Source organism: Saimiri boliviensis, chromosome 21, assembly GCF_048565385.1.
Source record: "Saimiri boliviensis isolate mSaiBol1 chromosome 21, mSaiBol1.pri, whole genome shotgun sequence".
In the NCBI taxonomy this organism is placed as follows: Eukaryota; Metazoa; Chordata; class Mammalia; order Primates; family Cebidae; genus Saimiri; species Saimiri boliviensis.
In genome coordinates this window covers 33,576,077-33,597,700 of record NC_133469.1, presented here as the reverse complement: position 1 = coordinate 33,597,700, position 21,624 = coordinate 33,576,077, and the positions used below count along the sequence as shown (strand labels likewise).

Genomic DNA, 21,624 nt, shown 5'->3' with positions numbered 1-21,624 from the left:
CTGGGCAATACGGCAAGACTCTGTCAAAAAAAAAAAAAAAAAGAAGAAGAAAAGGAAAAACCTGGAAATAAAGAATAACATGGGAGGCTAAGGCAGATGGATTGCCTGAGCTCAAGAGTTTGAGACCAGCCTGGGCAACACGGCGAAACCCCGTTCTACTAAAATACAAAAAAGTAGCCAGGTGTGATGGCATGCAACTGTAGTCCCAGCTACTCAGGAGACTCAGGAAGCTGAGGCAGGAGAATCACTTCAACCTGGGAGGTGGGGGTTGCAGTAAGCCAAGATTGCTCCACTTTGCTCCAGCCTGGGCGACAGAGCGAGACTTCGTCTCAAAAAAAAAAAAAAAAAAAAAGGAAATTAGGAAAAAAATTAACCTGTGATTCTGTCCCCCAACTGATAAGATTTTGCTGCATATCTTCAAATATTTTTTCTATGCCTGTCTTTTTTTATCCAGGCAAAACTGAGATCCTATTATTTGTATGGAGTAGTAGCTCACTCTTTTAATTCAACAATTTGTGAATCTTCTTCCTTCCTTCCTTCCTTCCTCCCTCCCTCCCTTCTTTCTTTCCTTCTTTTTTTGGATAGGTTCTCACTCTCTTGCCCAGGCTGCAATGCAGTGGCATGGCATGATCCTGGGCTCAAGGGATCCCCCCAACTGAGCCTTCCAAGTAGCTGAGCTTACAGACAAGAACTCAAGGGAGGATTGTTTTGAGCACAAGAGGTTGAGGCTGCAGTGAGCCATGATCGTGCCACTGCACTCCAACCTGGGTAACAGGGTAAGACCCTGTCACAAGAAAATAAAAAGAAAATAAATACTTCCTACTGTTTGAATTTGGAATGTGTGAATGTATTATCTAGTCAAATGAATAGATGAATGAAAGGCTTCAGAGAGGAGTTGATATCTGAGCCCACTGTTGAGAAAACAAGCAGAACTTTTTTTTTTTGAGACGGAGTTTCGCTCTTGTTACCCAGGCTGGAGTGCAAGGGCGCGATCTCAGCTCACTGCAACCACCGCCTCCTGGGTTCAGGCAATTCTCCTGCCTCAGCCTCCTGAGTAGTTCAGATTGCAGGCATGTGCCACCATGCCCAGCTACTTTTTTTGTATTTTTAGTAGAGACGGGGTTTCACCATGTTGACCAGGATGGTCTTGATCTCTTGACCTCGTGATCCACCCGCCTCGGCCTCCCAAAGTGCTGGGATTACAGGCTTGAGCCACTGTGCCCGGCCATTTTTTTTTTTTTTTAAAGATGGGGTTTCACCATGATGGCCAGGCTGGTCTTGAACTCCTGACCTCAGGTGATCCACCCACCTCAGCCTCCCAAAGTGCTAGGATTATAGGTGTGAGCCACTGTGCCCGGCCACAAGCAGAACTTTTAAATTTTGGTAGAGAGAAAAAAAGGTCTTGTTATGTTGCCCAGCCTGGTCAGGAACTCCTGGCCTCAAGGGATCCTCCCTGCTCAGCCTCCCAAAGCACTGGGATTACAGACTTGGGCCACCATGCCCAGCCAAGACTTTTTGTGTGTGGGGGCGGGGGGCGGGGAGAAGAGAAATATGTAGGGAAAGGGAATTGCCCCAGGTGTAGCAGCAAGAATTACAGAACAGATTTGTTTATCTTCAAAAAGGCTCAAAGTCAGGAGTTGATAATTGACAAAGCTAGGATTTGAACCCAGGCCTATCTGGCTCCTAGGGGCTCACTAGTAATCAGTGTCCTTTTAGCAGGAATCTGGGTTCTCTAGGGTTTGGGGCATATTGCTTTCTCCTCTGGGTCTGTAAAATGGAGAAATTGAATTAGATGATACCTAACGCTCTGTCCATGATTACTTGCTGTAAATCCAAGTTCCGATTCACTGCAAATTATTTATCAGCCACCCTGGGTCTGCTGGATCGGATGAGCTTGCCAAGGGTGGGGAACTCTGCTGAGGTTTCTAGAAATTGCTAAGGAAACTCTTGAGTTTCTGGAGGCTACAGGCAACTTGTGCTGAGGCCCAGTCCCCATCTCAGAGCTCTCCTCTCGAGGACGTATGGCCTGCAGCCTCAAACCATTTGACCTTGCTGCCCAAGGTCATACATTACATCCCATCAGCAGAGAAGGGCCCACTTGGGAACCCTGGTAGCAATTTCCAGGCTATAAAATGGCAAACGGGCAGTCAGAGGACTTCTCCAAGAATAGCCATTTATTCCAGGGGTGATAAACTGGGGGCTGGCATCCCACTCTGGCCCACTGGCCTGCTCCACTGGACCAGCATATGTTTATGGGACATTTTAGAACAATTGCCAAACATTTAAAAATGATTTCCAGATTCTTGTGAAAAGTCAGAAAATCTGATGGGCCCTAGGCCCACTTTCTCATGAATGGCTTGTCAAAGGAAAATACAAATCTTGGCACCCCAAAATCACTAGGCCAAAAGAAAAGTCAAGCTGGGGCTGGGTGCAGTGGCTCACACCTGTAATACCAGGACTTTGGGAGGCCAAGGTGGGTGGATCATCTGAGGTCAGGAGTTCAAAACCATCCTGACCAATATGGTAAAATCATGCCTCCACTAAAACACAAAAAATTAGCTGGGCGTGGTGGCGGGTGTAGCTGTAATCCCAGCTACTCCTGAGGCTGAGGCAGGAGAATCGCTTGAACCCAGGAGATGGGGGTTACAGTGAGCGGAGATTGCGCCATTGTACTCCAGCCTGGGCAACAAGAGTGAAACTCCATGTCAAAAAAAAAAAAAGAGGCCGGGCGCGGTGGCTCAAGCCTGTAATCCCAGCACTTTGGGAGGCCGAGGCAGGTGGATCACGAGGTCAAGAGATCGAGACCATCCTGGTCAACATGGTGAAACCCCGTCTCTACTAAAAATACAAAAAACTAGCTGGGCGTGGTGGCGCGTGCCTGTAATCCCAGCTACTCAGGAGGCTGAGACAGGAGAATTGCCTGAACCCAGGAGGCGGAGGTTGCGGTGAGCCGAGATGGCGCCATTGCACTCCAGCCTGGGTAACAAGAGCGAAACTCCGTCTCAAAAAAAAAAAAAAAAAAGAAATAAAAGTCAAGCTGGGAACTATGTCAGGTAAACCTGCTTCCCATTTTATTCCTAAATAAGATAGCTACAAAGATACAAAAAAAGCTACATACCTCCTGCACAATTTGCCCATAAGGAAATTTCTTGTGAGCCTCATGATCCTTTTTTTTTTTTTGTGAGACGGAGTTTCGCTCTTGTTACCCAGGCTGGAGTGCAATGGCGCCATCTCGGCTCACCCCAACCTCCGCCTCCTGGGTTCAGGCAATTCTCCTGCCTCAGCCTCCTGAGTAGCTGGGATTACAGGCACGCGCCACCATGCCCAGCTAATTTTTTAGATTTTTAGTAGAGACGGGGTTTCACCGTGTTGACCAGGATGGTCTCGATCTCTCGACCTCGTGATCCACCCACCTCAGCCTCCCAAAGTGCTGGGATTACAGGCTTGAGCCACCGCACCTGGCCAAGCCTCAGGATCTTTACCCTAAATCAGTTCTGTTGAATTTCACCTGGCAATGTAAATGATAGCTTATCTTCACAGCTGCCAAACAGAAAGTCATCACTTTGCTAACCTGAGACAAATGCATATCTGATTGCTTCCTCTGCCCTATTGTTTATGTAAAAATGAAGATTCACTGAGCCAGACTAAATTGTGGATTCAGGGACAGGCTGATCAAGGACTCAAAAGAATGCAGCAACTCTTTGTCCTTGTAATCTACCTGTGACCTTGAAGCTCCTGCTTCCTGTTGTCCTGCCTTTCCAGAATGAACCAAGGTACATATACACATATTGATTGATGTCTCATGTCTCCCTAAAATGTATAAAAGCAAACTGTGGGCTGGGTGTGATAGCTCATGCCTGTAATCCCAGCACTTTGGGAGGCTGAGGCAGGCAGATCAGGAGGTCAAGAGATTGAGACCATCCTGGCTTACATGGTGATTTCTCATCTCTACTAAAAATACAAAAATTAGCTGGGCGTGGTGCACACCCTCTAGCCCCAGCTACTCAGGAAGCTGAGGCAGGAGAATCGCTTGAACCCAAGAGGCAGAGGTTGCAGTGAATCGAGCTCATGCCACTGCACTCAGCCTAGGCAACTCCATCTCAAAAAAGAGGGAGACTCCGTCTCAAAAAAAAGCAAACTGTGCCCCAACCACCTTGGGCACATGTCTTCAGGGCCTCCTGAGGCTATGTCATGGGCATGTCCTTAACCTTGGCACAATTAACTTTGTAAATTGACTGAGATCTAAATCAGATACTTCTGGGTTCACAGGCTGGACTCTGGCTGCCCCTTTTTTTGTAGAGACAAGGGTCTCACTATGTTGCCCAGCGTAGTCTCAAACTCCTGGGCTCAGGGATCCTCTCCACTGGGCCTCCTAAAGTGCTGGAACTGCAGGCCGGAGCTGCTGTGTCCAGCCCGGCTGCCCCTTTGCTGCGGTGCCTTCTTCGGCCCTGTAGTTCCCAATCGTCCCACACATCTCACCAAGTTACCCTGGCCCTTAGAAACACCTGAGTTTGTCCAGGCACAGTAGCTCATGTCTGTAATCCCAGCACTTTGGGAGGCTAAGGTGGGAGGATCATGAGGTCACAAGATTGAGACCATCCTGGCCAACACGGTGAAACCTTGTCTTTACTAAAATAAAAAAATTAGCCAGGTGTGGTGGAGCGTACCTGTAGTCCCAGCTACTCGGGAGGCTGAGGCAGGAGAATAGCTTGAATCCGGGAGGTAGAGGTTGCAGTTAGCCAAGATCACGCCACTGCACTCCAGCCTGGTGATATAGCAAGACTCCATCTTAAAAAAAAGAAAAAGAAAAAGAAACACCTGAGTTTGAGACCCCTGATTTAGATCAATTCCCTGGTTTTATAGATGAAGAAACTGAATCCTAGAGAGAGGAAGAGACTTAACTAGGGTCACAAAGACTAGAGACTTGCTGGGCAGGGTGGCTCACGCCTGTAATTCCTGCATTTTGGGAGGCTGAGGCAGGAGGATTGCTTGAGGCCAGGAGTTCCAGACCAACCTGGGCAATATGGTGAGACCCTCTGACTACAAAAAAATAAAAATAAAAATAAAATAAAATAAAATAAAAAATTCAGCCAGGCAGAGTGGCTCATGCCTGTAATCCCAGTACTTTGGGAGCATGAGGCAGGTGGATCACTTGACGCCAGGAGTTTCAGACCAACCTGTCCCACATGGCAAAACCCTGTCTCTACTAAAAATATGAAAATTAGCCGGGTGTGGTGGTCCCTGCCTGTAGTTCCAGCTACTCAGGAGGCTGAGGCAGGGGAATTGCTTGGGCCCAGGAGGTTGAGGCTGCAGCAAGCTGAGATCTTACCACTGCACTCTAGCCTGGGCAACAGAGCGAGACTTCATCTCAAAAAAAAAACAAAAAACGGCCGGGCGCGGTGGCTCAAGCCTGTAATCCCAGCACTTTGGGAGGCCAAGGCGGGTGGATCACGAGGTCGAGAGATCGAGACCATCCTGGTCAACATGGTGAAACCCCGTCTCTACTAAAAGTGCAAAAAAAAAATTAGCTGGGCATGGTGGCACGTGCCTGTAATCCCAGCTACTCAGGAGGCTGAGGCAGGAGAATTGCCTGAGCCCAGGAGGCGGAGGTTGCGGTGAGCCGAGATCGCGCCATTGCACTCCAGCCTGGGTAACAAGGGCGAAACTCCATCTCAAAAAAAAAAAAAAAAAACCAAAAAACAATGGTTAAAGGGCACCAAAAAACAGGATGAATAAGACCTATTTGATAACGTAACAGGGTGACTATAGTCAATAATAACTTAATTATACTTTTAAAAATAACTTAGGCCGGGCGCAGTGGCTCACGCCTGTCATCTTAGCACTTTGGGAGGCTGAGGCATGCAGATCACCTGAGGTCGGGAGTTCGAGACCAGCTTGACCAACAAGCAGCACGGAGAATCCCTGTCTCTACTAAAAATACAAAATTAGCCAGGCATGGTGGTGGTGCCTGTAATCCCAGCTACTCAGGAGGCTGAGGCAGGAGAATCGCTTGAACCCGGGAGGCGGAGTTTGCAGTGAGCCAAGATCACGCCATTGCACTCCAGCCTGGGCAACAAAAGCAAAACTCCGTCTCAAAAAAAAAAAAGGCCAGGCACAGTGGCTCATGCCTATAATCCCAGCACTTTGGAGGCCAAGTTGGGCGGATCACCTGAGGTCAGAAGTTCAAGACTAGCCTGACCAACATGGAGAACACCCATCTCTACTAAAAATACAAAAATTAGTCGGGTGTGGTGGCACATGCCTGTAATCCCAGCTATTAGGGAGGCTGAGGCAGGAGATCACTTGAACCTAGGAGGCGGAGTTTCCAGCAGCTGAGATTGCGTCATAGCACTCCAGCCTGGACAACAAGAGTGAAACTCCACCTCAAAAAAAAAAAAAAAAAAAAGTCAGGTCTGCACAGGAGGGAGCTGGAGAGTCAAACAAGGAAGGAATCTCAAAGGGTTTGGGAGTGTTTTTGTGAATGCCGATGGTGGACTGCAAGCTTCTGCTTGTATCTCCACCTACCCCTCACCCTAGGCTAGGCCTGAGACAGTTGACCATAAAGCACTACAAATTCCTGAGCTGGAATGGATCTGAGGCTCATTTAGCTAATAATTCTTTTTTTGTTTTTTTTGTTTTAAGACAGGCTCTGACTCTATAACCCAGGCCGAGTGCAATAGTTCAAAAACGGTGCACTGTAGCTTCAACCTCCTGGGCTGACACGGTTCTCCTGGCTCAGCCTTCCGAGTAGCTGAGACCACAGGCTCATGCCTCCATGCCTGGCTAATTAAAAAAAAAAAACAGGCCGGGCGCGGTGGCTCAAGCCTATAATCCCAGCACTTTGGGAGGCCGAGGCGGGTGGATCACGAGGTTGAGAGATCGAGACCATCCTGGTCAACATGGTGAAACCCCGTCTCTACTAAAAATACAAAAAATCAGCTGGACATGGTGGCGTGTGCCTGTAATCCCAGCTAGTCAGGAGGCTGAGGCAGGAGAATTGCTTGAACCCAGGAGGTGGAGGTTGCGGTGAGCTGAGATCGCGCCATTGCACTCCAGTCTGGGTAACGAGCGAAACTCTGTCTCAAAAAAACAAAAACAACAAAAAAAAAACAACTTTTTTTTTTTTTTTGAGACGAAGTCTCACTCTGTCACCAGGCTGGAGTGCAGTGGGGTGATCTCAGCTTGAACCACCTCCCAGATTCAAGTGATTCTCCTGCCTCAGCCTCCCGAGTAACTGGGACTACAGGCACGTGCCACCATGCCCACCTAATTTTTATATTTTTAGTAAAGACAGGGTTTCACCATGTTGGCCAGGATGGTCTTGATCTCTTGACCTGGCGATCTGCCCGCCTGGGCCTCCCAAAGTGCTGGGATTACAGGTGTGAGCCACCACGCCTCACCTATAAAATTTTTTTTTGTAAACACATAATCTTGCCATATTGCCCAGGTTGATCTTGAACTCCTGGGCTCAAGCAAGTCTCCTGTCTTAGCCTCCCAAAATGCTGGGGTTAAAGTTGTAAGCCACAGCACTGTGCTATGATTCTTTTTTTTCTATTTTTGAGACAAAGTCTCACTCCATTGCCCAGGCCAGAGTACAATGGCACAATCTCAGCTCACTGCAACCTCTGTCTCCCATGTTTAAGCAATTCTCCTGACTCAGTCTCCCGAGTAGCTGGGATTACAGGTGCACGCCACCACAGCCAGCTGATTTTTGTATATATATATATATTTTTTTTGAGACGGAGTTTTGCTCTTGTTACCCAGGCTGGAGTGCAATGGCGCGATCTCGGCTCACCGCAACCTCCTCCTCCTGGGTTCAAGCAATTCTCCTGCCTCAGCCTCCTGAGTAGCTGGGATTACAGGCACACACCACCATGCCCAGCTAATTTTTTGTATTTTTTAGTAGAGACAGGGTTTCACCATGTTGACCAGGATGGTCTCGATCTCTTGACCTTGTGATCCGCCCGCCTCGGCCTCCCAAAGTGCTGGGATTACAGGCTTGAGCCACTGCGCCCGGCCCTAATTTTTGTATTTTTAGTAGAGATGGAGTTTCACCATGTTGGTCAGGCTGGTCTTGAACTCTTGACTTCATGATCCACCCACCTTGACCTCCCAAATTGCTGAGATTACAGGCATGAGGCACTGTGCCCGGCCTCTCTATTGCTTTAGAAATGACGAAAATAGACGCCGGGCGCGGTGGCTCACTATGCCCATTAGCTGGGCATAGTGGCACGTGCTTGTAATCCCATCTACTCAGGAGGCTGAGGCAGGAGAATTGCCTGAACCCAGGAGGCAGAGGTTGCGGTGAGCCGAGATCACGCCATTGCACTCCAGCCTGGGTAACAAGAGCGAAACTCCATCTCAAAAAAAAAAAGAAATGACGAAAATAACAATTTACATTGTAAAAATAAAATAAAACACTATATGAGTGTTTTTTTTTTTTTTTTTTTTTTTTGACAGTTTCACTCTGTTTTCTTTTTTCTTTTCTTTTTTTTTTTTTTTTTGGAGACGGAGTTTCGCTCTTGTTACCCAGGCTGGAGTGCAATGGCGTGATCTCGGCTCACTGCAACCTCTGCCTCCTGGGCTCAGGCAATTCTCTTGCCTCAGCCTCCTAAGTAGCTGGGATTACAGGCACGCGCCACCACGCCCAGCTAGTTTTTTGTATTTTTAGTAGAGATGGGGTTTCACCATGTTGACCAGGATGGTCTCGATCTCTCGACCTCGTGATTCACCCGCCTCACCCTCCCAAAGTGCTGGGATTACAGGCTTGAGCCACCACGCCTGGCCTTTTTTTTTTTTTTAAAGATGGGGTTTCTCCATGATAGTCAGGCTGGTCTTGAACTCCTGACCTCAGGTGATTCACCCACCTCGGCCTCCCAAAGTGCTAGGATTACAGGCATGAGCCACCGCACCTGGCCTCCAGAGTTTCACTCTTGTTGCCAGACTGGAGTGCAATGGCACGATCTTGGCTTACTTCAACCTCCACCTCCTAGGTTTTGTTTTGTTTTGTTTTGTTTTGTTTTAAATTACCTCCCAGGTTTAAGCGATTCTCCTGCCTCAGCCAAGTGAGTAGCTGAGATTACAGACATCTGCCACCATGCCTGGCTAATTTTTGTATCTTTATTAGAAAATTTTGTATCTTTAGGATTTCACTACATTGGTCAGATGACCTCAGGTGATCCACCCACCTCGGCCTCCCAAAGTGCTGGGATTGCAGGCATGAGCCATCACGACCCACCTCTTTATTGCTTTTCTTTCTTTTTTTTTTTTTTAACACAAAACTTCAAGGAAATCATTTTTTTATCTATTGCTTTTTTTTTCTTTCTTTTTTTGAGACGGAGTTTCGCTCTTGTTACCCAGGCTGGAGTGCAATGGCGCGATCTTGGCTCACCGCAACCTCCGCCTCCTGGGTTCAGGTAATTCTCCTGCCTCAGCCTCCTGAGTGGCTGGGATTACAGGCACGTGCCACCATGCCCAGCTAATTTTTTGTATTTTTAGTAGAGATGGGGTTTCACCATGTTGACCAGGATGGTCTCGATCTCTTGACTTTGTGATCCACCTGCCACGGCCTCCCAAAGTGCTGGGATTACAGGCATGAGCCACTGAGCCTGGTCTATCTATTGCTTTTCAAATGACAAAAGTAACCATTTGCGTTGTAAAAATAAAATAAGCACTATACGCTGGGCGCAGTGGCTCAAGCCTATAATCCCAGCACTGTGGGAGGCCAAGGCGGGTGGATCACGAGGTCGAGAGATCGAGACCATCCTGGTCAACATGGTGAAACCCCGTGTCTACTAAAAATACAAAAAATTAGCTGGGCATGGTGGCACGTGCCTGTAATCCCAGCTACTCAGGAGGCTGAGGCAGGAGAATTGCCTGAACCCAGGAGGCGGAGGTTGCGGTGAGCCGAGATCGCACCATTGTACTCCAGCCTGGGTAACAAGAGGGAAACTCCATCTCAAAAAAAAAAAAAAATAATTAAAAAATAATAAGATATGGAATAAAATAAAAAAGTATGTGGCACTTACTCTTACTCTCTGTCACTTGCTCCTGTTTTCACCATGTGACTTGCCTGATCCCACCTTTGTCTTCTGCCATGACTGAAACCTCCCTGAGACTTCACCAGAAACTGAGCAGATGCCAGCAGCATGATTCTATAGAGCCTGAATAAACATGAGTCAATTAAATGCCTATTCTTTTTTCTTTATTTTTTTTGAGATCGAGTCTTGCTCTGTTGCCCAGGCTGAGTGCAGTGGTGTGATCTCAGTTCACTGCAGCCTCCACCTTCCAGGTTTAAGCGATTCTCCTGCCTCAGCCTCCCCAGTACTGGGAATGCAGGTGTGTGCCACCACGCCCAGCTAATTTTTGTATTTTTAGTAGAGACAAGTTTTCACCATGTTTGCCAAACTGGTCTCGAACTCCTGATGTCGCGATCCGCCACCTCAGCCTCCCAAAGTGTTGGGATTACAGGCGTGAGCCACCACGCCCGGCCTAAACCTTTTTCTTTATAAATTACCTAGTCTCAGGTATTTCTTTGTAGCAATGCAAGAACAACCTAATACAGTCACCCTTGCCCACGTCTTGTAGTCTCTCCATTCAGTTTACTTTAGTCAACAAACTTGAAATATATCAAGCACCTACAGGCTCTGTGTCCTGTGCTGAGGGCTGGAGAACAGAAATGACCCAGGGACCACTCTGTCTTCTCACAGTATGATTGTGTTGACACAGAGTGCTCAAAGGAAACTGGTTGCTGAACCAAATATCACCTAGGAATCTCACCTAAAAAGCTTAACTCACACAACACCATAACCTTTCTTTGTTTTTTTGTTTATTTTTTTGAGATGGAGTCTCACTCTGTCACCCAGGTTGGAGTGCAGTGGTGCGATCTCAGCCCATGATAACCTCTGCTTCCCACCTCCTGGGTTCAAGCGATTCTCGTGCCTCAGCCTCATGAGGCTGGTCTCGAACTCTTGACCTTAAGTGATCCGCCAGCCTTGGCATCCCAAAGTGCTGGGATTACAGGCGTGAGTCACCACACTCAGCCAAGCACCAAGTCTTTGTTCATTGCAAGCAATCCTTACAACTGACAGTTTAGCTGGTTTCGTTTTCATTATTAAAAACAGTGCTCTAGGCCGGGCGCGGTGGCTCAAGCCTGTAATCCCAGCACTTTGGGAGGCCGAGGCGGGTGGATCACGAGGTCGAGAGATCGAGACCATCTTGGTCAACGTGGGGAAACCCCGTCTCTACTAAAAATACAAAAAATTAGCTGGGCATGGTGGCGCGTGCCTGTAATCCCAGCTACTCAGGAGGCTGAGGCAGGAGAATTGCCTGAACCCGGGAGGCAGAGGTTGCGGTGAGCCGAGATCGCGCCATTGCACTCCAGCCTGGGTAACAAGAGCGAAACTCCGTCTCAAAAAAAACAAAAAAAAACAAAAAAAAAAAACAGTGCTCTGGCAAATCTACATCTTGGAGCACAGATGTACTTATCAGATTTCTACAAATGAAATGACTGTGTCAAAGGGTAAGCATATTTTCAAGGCTTTTATTCAAAAGCCTTGATATATTCAAATCATTGTCTAGGAAATTGTACTAATGGCTGGGCGTGGTGGTTTACACTGTAATCCCAATATTTTGGGAGGCCAAGGTGGGCAGATCACGAGGTCAAGAGTTCAAGACCAGCCTGACCAATGTGGCGAAACCCTGTCTCTACTAAAGATACAAAAATTAGCCAGGCATGGTGGTGTAAGCCTGGAGTCCCACCTACTCAGAAGGCTGAGGCAGGAGAATCACTTAAACCCGGGAAGTGGAGGTTGCAGTGAGCTGAGATCGAGCCATTGCATTCCTGCCTGGGCAATACATGGAGATTCCGTCTCAAAAAAAGAGAAAAAAGAAAACTACTAATTCAGCCTTCCAGCAGCAGTGTTTGAAAACACTAGGTCCTTCCCATGTTAGGTTAGCTCTAATGGTGGTTAGTGAAATATCTGACAATTTAGAGACAAAAATCATTTTTTTCATTTATTCATTCAACAAGTATTTATGAGTGTCAGAATTCTGTGTGCCATGCATCGTGCTGGGCAATGGAGATGCTGTGGGGACAAGATATTTAGGGTCCCTGCTATCAGAGCCTCTGTCTAGTGGAAAAGAAAACAATTTAAGAGGTGACCATTGGCTGGGTGCAGTGACTCACGCCTGTAATCCCAGCACTTTGAGAGGCTGAGGCAGGCAGATCACTTGAGGTAAGGAGTTCAATACCAACATTGTGAAACCCTGTCTCTACTAAAAATATAAAAATTAGTTGGCGTGGTGGCACATGCCTATAATCCCAGCTACTTGGGAGGCTGAGGCATGAGAATCGCTCAAACTCAGGAGGCAGAGGTCACAGTGAGCCAAGATTGCACCACTGCACTTTAGCCTGGGTAACAGTGAGACTCCATTTCAAAAAAAAAAAAAAAAAAAAGAGAGAGATAACTATTACCTCGAGGGATATAGCAATGTTAAGAACAGCCTAATGTAGTCATCCTTGCTCAGCTCTTGCAGGCTCTCCATTCAGGTCATGTCAGTTAAACAAACATGAAATGTACTGAGTACCTACAGTGTGGGAGTCTGTGTCTGTGCCAAGGTCTAGAGAGCAGGAGTGACTTTGGGATCACTTGTGAAAGGCAAAAGGTAATAGAGTTCCTTTGGAAAAGTAACAAAAGGACTGAACTACTTAGGGTATTTGGGACAGCATCTCTCTGGAAGAGCATTTAAATGCTCACGCCTGTAATCCTAGCATTTTGGGAGTCCAAGGCTGGCGGATCACTTGAGGTCAGGAGTTTGATACCAGCCTGGTCAACGTGGCGAAACCCTGTCTCTACTAAAAGTACAAAATATAGCTGGACGTAGTGGCAGGTGTGGTAGCCTACAATTTGCTAATTGATCCCTGTTTTTTAAATTATTATTATTTTTTGAGACAAAGTCTCACACTGTCACCTAGGCTGGAGTGCAATGTAGCTATCTCGGCTCACTGCAACCTCTGACTCCTGGGTTCAAGCAATTCTCGTGCCTCAGCCTCCTGAGTAGCTGCCACCACTTTCGGCTAATTTTGTATTTTTAGTAGAGATGGGGGTTTCGCCATGATGGTCAGGCTAGCCTCAAACTCCCCACCTCAGGTGATCCGCCTGCCTTGGCCTCCCAAAGTGCTAGAATTACAGGCATGAGACACCGTGCCTAGCCTAAAAATGTTTAATTAATCTTTAAGGATTCTTTTTTTTTTTTAAGCTGAGACTGCCTTTTTAAAAACTGAGCAATTCTCCTGCCTCAGCCTCCTGAGTAGATGAGATTACAGGCGCGTGCCACCACACCTGGCTAATTTTTGTATTTTAGTAGAGACGGGGTTTCACCATGTTGGTCAGGCTTGTCTCAAACTCCTGACCTGGTGATTTGCCCTTCTTGGCCTCCCAAAGTGCTGGGATTACAGGTGTGAGCCACCTCACCTGGCCTTCTTTGAAGGATTTTAAACACTTAATGCGAAAGAAACCAGGAAAAGAACAAACATGGGTGAGCTACAAAGCATAACAAAGTCTTATACAGTCCTTATCACCGTGGTTCCTGGTCTCTTACAAATGTGCTTCTGATCACAGCTTGGGCTCTTTATGTCTGATTATACGAATTTCTTTTTTTTTCTAAGAGAGTCTCGCTCTGTTGCCCAAGCTGCAGGATCATAGCTCACTGCAGTGTCAAAATCCTACTCTCAAATGATCCTCCTGCCTTGGCCTCCCGAGTAGGGATTACAGGTCGAGCTGCCATGCCTAGCTGTAGGCAAATTTCTAATCTGCTGGCTCCAGTCTTTCAGTCTATAAAGTGGGAATAATAGAATTTACTTATAGGAATTTGGTGAAATGTGTAGTTCTGGCCTTAGCTGAAGATCTCTGCCTTTCTCTGCAGTAGGTTCATAAATCAAATCAGAGAAGACAATTGGTGTCTTTTAAAAATAGTATTAGCCGGGCGCGGTGGCTCAAGCCTGTAATCCCAGCACTTTGGGAGGCCGAGGCGGGTGGATCACGAGGTCAAGAGATCGAGACCATCCCGGTAGACATGGTGAAACCCCGTCTCTACTAAAAATACAAAAAATTAGCTGGGCATGGTGGCACGTGCCTGTAATCCCAGCTACTTAGGAGGCTGAGGCAGGAGAATTGCCTGAACCCAGGAGGTGGAGGCTGCAGTGAGCCGAGATTGTGCCATTGCACTCCAACCTGGGTAACAGGAGCGAAACTCCGTCTCAAAAAAAAAAATGAAAATAAAAATAAAAATAGTATTTATCAGGGTTTTCTAATATATAGGGTGTGAGGCTGAAATGAAGATTTATTGAGTATTGGCCAGGCGCAGTGGCTCAAGCATGTAATCGCAACATTTTGGGAGGTGAGGCATGTGGATCATTTGAGATTGTGAGTTTGAGACCTGCCTAGTTAACATGGTGAAACCTGTCTCTAGCTAAAAATAAAAAAAATTAGCTGGGCACGGTGGCATGTGCCTGTAATCCCAGCTACTTGGGAGGCTGAGGTATAAGAATTGCTTGAACCCAGGAGGTGGAGGTTGCAGTGAGCCGAGATGACACCACTGCGCTCTAGCGTGGGCAACAGAGCAAGGCTCTGTCTCAAAAAAAAAAAAAAAAAAAAAAAAAAAAAATTGAGTATTTAGGTGCCAAGTAAGGCACACTGTATCTTGTTCACAGTTAACTCGTGGAAACAGTTCGGCATGGGCATTATCTCAATTTTTCAGGCAGTAATTGTGCTAAAGGAATCGTTTCGTGGTCTCTAAGCTGAAATGTCTGACCACCAAGTCCCCATAGTGCATCTCTGCCAGGAAGATCTTAAGGCACTTCTGGATATTCTTTCTCTGTAATGTGTAGCTGATTTTCTTCAGTTAGACAGTTGCCTTTCACATGTATGTGTGTGTGTGTGACCATGCTTCCTGGCCCCATGTCACCAGTGATACCTTGACTCTCTCTCCTTCAGGTAATCTGGCATACACACAAAAAATCCTGGGCCAGCTGTGGTGGCTCACACATGTAATCCCTGCACTTTGGGAGGCCAAGGCAGGTGGATTATTTGAGGTCAGGAGTTTGAGACCTGCCTGGCCAACATGGTGAAACCCCATGTCTACTAAAAATACAAAAATTAGCTGGGTGTGGTGGCACATGTCTGTAATCCCAGCTACTTGGGAGGCTGAGGCAGGAGAATCGCTTGAACTCACAGGTGGAGGTTGCAGTGAGCTGAGATCGAGCCATTGCACTCCAGCCTGGGTGACAAGAGCAAAACTCCATCTGAATAAAAAAGAAAAAAGAAATCCTCCCAGGTTAAAGTATAGAAATACAAACTTACATTTAAGGACTTTGTTTCGTTTTTGTGCCTGATAAATGAAAAAGGAAGAGTGTTAAAGTCTCTGCTACTGACACAGAGGCAGGAAACGTGGCCGATGATAAACTGTGGTCTACTGGGTCCCTGTCGGGCCCTGAAGACCACAGAACAGAGGGGCTGAGATAAACCAGGCGGAGGCAGGAGGCAGGAACTGCTGAGCCTCTGCCTCCTAAAAGATCCTTGTGTAGGTCAAGGAGCCAGGCCTCCGTGTCGATTGGAGGATTTGCCTGCGCCTACCAGTCATGAAGGAAACCGAATTGTTTAGAAAGAAAAGAGGTTCACGGTGCAGGGGAAAGAACCTGGCTATTAGAATCAGGGAGATCTGCGCTTTATTTGGACCATACCCTTCACAAACGCAGGCTTGCATGAATCCCCTAACTTTCCAGTTAGCTCACTTATAAAAAGGGGGCAATGGCTGGGCATAGTGCCTTATGCCTGTAATTCTAGCCCTGTGCGAGGCTGAGGCGTGAGGATTGCCTGAGGCCAGGAGTTTGAAACCAGCCTGGGCAATACAGTGAGACCCCATCTCTACAAACATTTTTTAAAATGATCTGGGCATAGTGGCATATGCCTGGAGTTCCAGCTACTCCAGAGGTTGAGGCCAGAGGATCACTTGAGCCCAAGGCTTTCCAGACTGCAGTGAGGTATGATGGTGACAGTACATGCCAGCCCAGGTGACAGAGCAAGACCCTGTCTCTGAAAAAACAAAAGAGAGGGGGCAATGATCCTGCCCTGAGAGGAAGGCTGTGGGGGTTAAATGAACTCCTGGCACTGTTCACTCAAAGCCAAACTATCACCAAGGGCAGACCTGGAACTTGAACTTATGTCTATCTGGCTCCAAACCCTGAACTTTGTTCTGCTTGAAGTGTCAAGATTGTTCAAGGAATGGTCTTGTTGCTATTGCTATTAAGAAGCCAAAGAGCTCGGCAGTGAAGACAGCGAAGGCAGTGGGTTGGCTTCACATGCCTTCTAAGCAAGCCTGATAAAGGGTAAAGGCAAGTGGGGCAGACACTAGGGCGCCTCATTCCTGTTTCCCTCCATCATCTCCTCCCATCGGGTCCTCAAAAAAGCCTGGCAGTCTGGATTTGTGCTGAAAGCCCCTGGAGCAGGTAGAGGTCCCCACTCAGCCCTACTATTCAGCATGCTTTGGACCTTCCTCTCCCTTCCCCATCTGCTCATTTCTCAGTTTCTACATCAATAAAATGGGAATCATCAGAGTAAGTGCCTCATAGGGTCATTATGAGGATTCCAGAAGGTAAACCAAGGAGTACTCTCAGCATCATGGCTGGCATGGTTAGTGCTTAACAAATTTGTTATTATTAATGCCCTGTCCCTGCCCTCGGGGAGCTTAAAAATGTGTTGGGAAAAAAAATGCTTTTTTGCCAGATGTAGTGGCTGAAGCATTTCGAGATGATGAGGCAGGAGCATCACTTGAGGTCAGGAGTTCAAGACCAGCCTGACCAACATAGTGAAACCCTGTCTCTAGTAAAAATTCAAAATTAGCTGGGCTCGGCAGCGCATACCTGTAGTCCCAGCTACTTGGGAGTCTGAGAGAGGAGGATTGCTTGATCCTGGGAGGCTTTGCAGTATGCCAAGATCACTCCACTGCACTTCAGCCTGGGCAAAAAGAGCAAAATTCCATCTGACAAACAAACAAAAACAAAAACCAACAAAACTTTTTAATGAGACAATTTTATAAAGCAGTATGTAAAATAAGACCCAATTAAAAAAAAAATCACAGAAATATACATAAGTAGAAAGAGAAGGCCGGGCGCGGTGGCTCAAGCCTGTAATCCCAGGACTTTGGGAGGCCGAGGCAGGTGGATCACGAGGTTGAGAGATCGAGACCATCCTGGTCAACATGGTGAAACCCCGTCTCTACTAAAAATACAAAAAATTAGCTGGGCATGGTGGCACGTGCCTGTAATCCCAGCTACTCAGGAGGCTGAGGCAGGAGAATTGCTTGAACCCAGGAGGCAGAGGTTGCGGTGAGCTGAGATCGCGCCATTGCACTTCAGCCTGGGTAACAAGAGCGAAACTCCGTCTCAAAAAAAAAAAAAAAAAAAAAAAGTAGAAAGAGAAAAAGGCCAGAAGGAAATGTTGGCAGTGCTTAACTCTCGGTGGTGAAATTATAGATCTTTATTTTTCTTCTTTGTGCTTTCGTGTGTTTCCTACATTTTCCACAATGCACATATCACATTTGCAATCAGGGAAAAGCAGTAACAACAAAAAATGCAATGCAAATGCTGAGAGGAGCTATCACCTGCATCTGGGCTCTCTGGCGGGGGATGGTCCAGGGGAGTGGATTTGAGCACAGCCTGAAAGGATGGCAGAATATGAATTAGGGAGGGGAGCTAGGTGAAGCCTTTTTTGTTCCTTGGTTTTTGTCTGTCTCTTCTGGACTATGGGTTCCTTGAGGGCAGGATCTGTGGTCTGGCTTGTTCACTGCTGTATCCTTAACATCTTGCAAAACAAAAGCCTGGTGCTTAGTAGGTGCTCAATAAATACAAATGTAGTCAATGAATATATGACCTTGACAGCTCAGCTTAGCCTAGGAGACAAGGATGTTCTCAGTTTGCTGTCCAGCTGGTCTGCTGCCAAAACTGAGGTGCATGGTTTCCATGGCAACAGAATAGGGCCTGACAGGCCGGCAGCAGGAGGCAGATGCAGCGATTGCGAACTCTGCATGTTTTCAAGGTGTGGCCTAGAAATCAGGAATATGGTGGTGGGTTCTTTCAACAGACATTGAGGGAAAAAGAGCTTCATAAATACAGCTAAGTCAGTTGTTCACCAGGCAGGTTTGTCAAATCAATCAATGAAAACTTGGGCAAGTAGTCGAGGTCTTTAAAGGTGACGTGGGAGGCTCTTAGTGTTTGAAAGGCTAGCAACTCGGAAAGTTTGGTTTTAGTCTGGACCCTAAGAGTGTGACCTTGGGCAAGTTACTTAACCTCTCTGGGCCTTAGCACGATCATTTATAAAATGGGACGTTCGACCAGCACTGAAATATTTATAAAAAGACGGGTGGTAGGAATGTAAAATGGTGCAGTCACTGTGGAAAAGAGTATGGTGGTTCCTCGGTAAGTTATACATAAAACTATCATATAACCCAGCAATTCCACTCCTAGGTATACATCCAAGAGAACTGAAAATAGGCATTCCAATAAATACTTGTGCACAAATGTTCATAGTTGCATTATCCCATAACAATCGAAAGGCCATCAATGGATGAATGGATGAAGGTAGTATATCCATACAATGGAGTATCATTCAGCCAGCCATAAAAAGGAACAAAGTACTTATACATGCTACAACATGAATGAACTTTGAAAACATTATGAAGCCATAGCTAAAAGGTCATGCACAGTGTTGCATAATTCCATCTAAATAAAATATCCAGGCCGGGTGTGGTGGCTCACGCCTGTAATCCCAGCACTTTGGGAGGCTGAAGGGAGAGAATCACCTGAGGTCAGGGGTTTGAGACCAGCCTGGCCAACGTGGCAAAACCCCGTCTCTACTAAAAATACAATCTTTTTTTTTTTTTTTTTTTTTTTTTTGAGACGGAGTTTCGCTCTTGTTAACCCAGGCTAGAGTGCAATGGCGCGATCTCGGCTCACCGCAACCTCCGCCTCCTGGGTTCAGACAATTCTCCTGCCTCAGCTTCCTGAGTAGCTGGGATTACAGGCACGCGCCACCATGCCCAGCTAATTTCTTGTATTTTTAGTAGAGACGGGGTTTCACCATGTTGACCCAGATGGTCTCGATCTCTTGACCTCGTGATCCACCCGCCTCGGCCTCCCAAAGTGCTGGGATTACAGGCTTGAGCCACCGCGCCCGGGAAAATACAAACATTTTTATGGGCGTGATGGTGCACGCCTTTAATCCCAGCTACTTGGGAGACTAAGGCAGGAGAATCGCTTGAACACAGGAGGTGGAGGTTGCAGTGAGCTGAGATTGTGCCACTGCACTCCAGCCTGGGTGACAAAGACAGACTTCATCTCAGTAAATAAATAAATAAATAATCCAGAATAGGTAAATCCATAGAGGCAGAATGCAGATCGGTGGTTGCCATGGGATGGAGGGAGAAGGGAATGGAAAGTCACTTCTTAACGTGTATGGGGTTTTCTTTTGGGATGATAAAATTGTTTTGCAACTCGATAGAGTTGGTGGTTGCAAAACATTGTAAATGTACTAAGTGCTAGTGAATTACACACTTTAAAATTGTTATTTTTATGTCATGTGTATGCTACCTCAAAGAACAAAAACCATATTCTGCAAGCATGCTTTGAAGCCTGAAGTTACATAATGGAATTCCTGGAAGCCTGAGAGATGGGCAAGACAGGGCGTAATGGATGAAGCGGAGAAGTTATTCCCACCCCCACAATAACACTGCCAAGGCGACATTTGGAAAATATCTCCCAGATGGGGTCAGAACGGCATCTGGACTGTCTCTGGCCACTTCCACAAGGTGGGATCCTGGGTCACTCTGGCTCCTTGAGCCTCAGGCATTCTATCTGCAAAATAGGGCTGATGCACGTTCTGTCTTCCTCAGAGCACCATGGGATGAGGGTCCTGAGAGCACACTATGAACCCATCTTCACAGGGTGAAGCCGCTGAAATGGGGTCAGTCATGGCACCCTGTTTTCTAAGCATGGCAGGTAGAGAGCCAGTTCCTGGTTCAAGTGGAGCCATGGACGGGTGACAGGTTTCAGAAGCCAACTGGTGAGAAGGGGCAGTTAACCAGTTTGAATCCTGGCTCCATCACTATCTGTGTGGCCTTGGGCGGGTCACTCACCTTCCCCAGTTCCAATGGTAGAATGGGAATATCTATACCTACCATGGAGAGACGATGTGTATACGTATACACTGCACACTCAATAATCAAACCCCTTTCTCTTTTGTTGTGGATGTTCCCAGCAGCTCTCTCGAAAATAAAATGTGCCGGTTCCCAAAACCTGCCCAAGAAAGCTGTGGCTCAGAGAGGGAGGCACTAGCCCAAGGTGACAGTGAGTTTGAGCTTAGAACACAGATCTCCCGGCTTCAGGTTCAGGAAACTTAGTCTCTTAAGGCTCATTCATTATCTGCAACAGGCGTTTGGCATATACTGTGCCCTAGAGCATAGGTGTGCAAGACAGGTGCTGTTGTCACTGTGTACAGATTAAGAAACAGTTTAAATGAATCTCACGGAGGCCAAGTGACTAAGCACCAGGACACAAAACCAGAACGAAGAGGTCTCGAATTTGAACTCGGACCATCCGCCAGGGCAACGCCCGGAAGCCCCAGGGCGCGCGTGGCTGGGCGCGAGCTCCGCGCGTAGCGGTGGGAATTCCGAGCGGAGTTGGAAGCCGAGCCCGTTCATTTGCATGCTAATACCCAGAATGCTTTTCCCCCGCACACCGCTCCTCTTAATGGAAGCGCTCAGTTTGGAACCGTGGAAAGTTTGGAACACATACTTCGCTCCCTCTTTGCAACTGTGGGAACTTCCCGCCCGCACACGCGGCGCCTGCAGCCTGGGGCTCCGCGCCAGGCGGCGGCCGCCAGCGCTTCCCCGGCAGGCAAACCTTGGAGTCCAACTCTAGCGCGGTAGCATCCCCGGGCGGGCCGGGGACAAAGCGCCGAGGCCTGGCGGCAGAGCCCATGGCCAGAGCACCCAGCGTCTCACAGGGCTGCGGGCGCAGGGGATGCTCCGGGCTTGGAGAGGCCCGCGGGTGTCCCCGACTCCTCCGGCACCCCCACTTCCCTGAGGACCCCTGGGTCTCCCTGCCCCGTCCCTCGCCCTCATATTGCCTCCCGGAGCCGGTGACTTCACGCTCCCCAGGGACAAAGCTCGTCGTGCTGTGGTTTGGGGGAGAAGCTGGACGCTGGCCTCATCTACCCAGCTCTTCCGGGCTCGCAGCCCGTCAGTTCGGTCAATGTACGGGGTGCAGAAGCAGCTCCGGAGGTTCGGCCTGACTCCGGCCAGGACCCCGGGCCCTCTCTGGTGTCTGAAGCAAGGAGGCGGTCACAGACGACTTCTGGGGATTTCGCGCATGAAAGCGGGGCTCCGAAGCGTGGACGACGCCCGCTCGACCTGCTAGGGCGCATCGCAGGCTGGGGGGCCCGGATCCGCACCCCTCAGTTCCTGCCCCCCCAACCCCCGCTCGCCGCCACTCTCAGCGGGCAGGGGAGGGGCAGTGGGAGCTGGTTTGCTGGCTCGGCGCTACGTTTGCATTGGTCCGGGGGGGACTGA

The 21,624-nt window shown here is 47.9% G+C and overlaps 1 long non-coding RNA gene across 1 annotated transcript in view; it reads right to left on the bottom strand.

Moving 5' to 3' along the window:
• LOC120361043 (uncharacterized) overlaps nt 1–21,624 on the bottom strand; it is an 83,373-nt gene that overhangs the window by 3,247 nt on the left and 58,502 nt on the right. The window contains exon 4 of the long non-coding RNA XR_012515514.1: nt 4,668–4,788. This is a non-coding gene — a long non-coding RNA (uncharacterized LOC120361043). The remainder of the gene's footprint in view (nt 1–4,667; nt 4,789–21,624) is intronic.